Genomic DNA, 2,500 nt, shown 5'->3' with positions numbered 1-2,500 from the left:
AGAATATGAAGAGGAAGATGTAGAAGAAGATGTAGAAGAAGAAGATGAAAAATAAGAAGATGTAGAAGATGTAGAAGAAGAAGATGAAAAAGAAGAAGATGAAGAAGAAGAAGATGTAGAAGAAGATGAAGAGGAAGAAGAAGGTGAAGAAGATGAAGCTTTTGAAGTAGGAGTAGTCTTTCAGTCACTATTCTCCTCTGATTAAACAAATATCAATCCCCTGTCGGTTTATTGTCTGGAGTCACTAGGCCAGAGAGGCATTGTGGGCCACAAAAATCATGCTGGGTAAACAAAGCCAGGCCAAGTCAGCCAACCAGACTGCCCCATGGAACACTTAATGACCTAAGGAGCAGGGTTGGGGTCAATTCCATTTTAATTCCAGTCAATTAAAATTTCATTTCGAAATGTTCCTTATTGAAAAGCATGGACGAAAATGTGAATTTGAATGTCAGTGAACTTCCTGAACTGACTGGAATTGAAATGGAATTAACCTCAACCCTGCTAGGGAGTCCACTATACTACACAACCAGACTGTCTTACAGTCCCATGTATCCCCTCTAGTGACTGCTGACTTACTGCTTTCCTCCTTTACTCTGAACACTAGCTCCTTGGATTGTGTGTGTCTGCTACAATATGTATGGGGACGTGTGTGTCTATGTGTGTGTGTGTATGTATTGAGTGTCTCTTCAAACAGTCTTTCAGGCCCTGCCTCACTCCTCTCTAGTGAATAGGATCAGTAAAGGCGGCTTGGACCTCGGCTTTTATCACTTTCTCTTTTTATCTGCAGCAAATACTCACTCATGCGCACACACATAACGGCTCTAGTAGTCCATATAAGGGATAGATACAGGAGAGAGAGGTGGAGAAAGGAATGGGCAAGAGGGAGATGGAGAGATGGAGGGAGAGAGATGGAAAGACAGGTGGAGATTAAGATGGAGAGAGAGATGGAGAGAGACATGGAGAGAGAGATGTAGAGAGACATGGAGAGAGAGATGGAGAGAGACATGTAGAGAGAGATGGAGAGAGACATGGAGAGAGACATGGAGAGAGACATGGAGAGAGAGATGGAGAAAGACATGGAGAGAGACATGGAGAGAGACATGGAGAGAGAGATGGAGAAAGACATGGAGAAAGAGATGGAGAGAGACATGGAGAGAGGCATGGAGAGAGACATGGAGAGCGAGATGGAGAGAGACATGGAGAGAGAGATGGAGAGAGACATGGAGAGAGACATGGAGAGAGACATGGAGAGACAGATGGAGAGAGACATGGAGAGAGACATGGAGAGAGAGATGGAGAGAGACATGGAGAGAGACATGGAGAGAGACATGGAGAGAGAGATGAGAGAGAGATGGAGAAAGACATGGAGAAAGAGATGGAGAGAGACATAGAGAGAGACATGGAGAGAGAGATGGAGAGAGACATGGAGAGAGAGATGGAGAGAGACATGGAGAGAGACATGGAGAGAGAGATGGAGAGAGACATGGAGAGAGAGATGGAGAAAGAGATGGAGAGAGACATGGAGAGAGACGAGGAGAGAGAGATGGAGAGAGACATGGAGAGAGAGATGGAGAGAGACATGGAGAGAGAGATGGAGAGAGACATGGAGAGAGAGATGGAAATTGAGATGGAGAGAGACATGGAGAAAGAGATGGAAAGAGATGGAGAGGGACAAGGAGAGAGAGATGGAGAGAGAGATGGTTTCCTTTAAACATTAGGAGGAATACACCAAACTGACCTTAGATCAGGCAGTGTCTAGGGCCATCCTACCCTGACCTATGATCCCTAGTGAATAAGCATTAAGACAGGCACTCCTCAGGGATGACCTAAACACACACAGGGGTCCATTCTGTCATCAGAGAGAGAGAGAGAGAGACTGGGGTCAGGTACTGAGAGGAGGAATGAAAGGCATGGTAATACGAAGTGGCTCTATGACTCATAGTTGATATGATCATAACATTCTAAAACCTAAGAAGAGAATTCATGTAGCACCCGTATGACTTTGGAATGAGCTGATTTCAATTTGAAAATATAACTCACTCAAAAAGATGCGACTGAAAATATACATATTTATCCCGATATTTAAAAGAAAATGTCACCTTTATTTAACTAGGCTAGTCAGTTAAGAACAAATTATTATATACAATGACGGCCTACCCCGGGCCAAACCCAGGCCGATTGTGTGCCACCCATTCACAGCCTGGATTCGAACCAAGGACTGCAGTGATACCTCTTGCACTGAAATGCAGTGCCTTAGACCGCTGCGCCACTCGGGAGCCTAGATATACAGTACAGATATACAGTAGCAAGAGTACTTGCGTGTTTCATAGGGAGTGTATTTCTTTTCTAAACGATGACATTTCTTCTTCTCTCTCTCCCTCTCCCCCTCTCCCCCTCTCTCTCTCCCCCTCTCCCCCTCTCCCCCTCTCCCCCCCCTCTCTCTCTCCCCCTCTCCCCCTCTCCTCTGGCCTGAGGGAGGTGGGTTGCGTCAGCCTCTTCT

The 2,500-nt window shown here is 45.6% G+C and overlaps 1 protein-coding gene across 6 annotated transcripts in view; it reads right to left on the bottom strand.

Moving 5' to 3' along the window:
* LOC139383558 (estrogen-related receptor gamma a) overlaps nucleotides 1-2,500 on the bottom strand; it is a 187,447-nt gene that overhangs the window by 17,611 nt on the left and 167,336 nt on the right. The gene's annotated exons all lie outside the window — the stretch shown is intronic.

This window comes from Oncorhynchus clarkii, chromosome 25, assembly GCF_045791955.1.
Source record: "Oncorhynchus clarkii lewisi isolate Uvic-CL-2024 chromosome 25, UVic_Ocla_1.0, whole genome shotgun sequence".
Lineage (NCBI taxonomy): Eukaryota > Metazoa > Chordata > Actinopteri > Salmoniformes > Salmonidae > Oncorhynchus > Oncorhynchus clarkii.
Note: the sequence above shows the minus strand (reverse complement) of the source record. Positions and strands in the feature narration are given on the sequence as shown.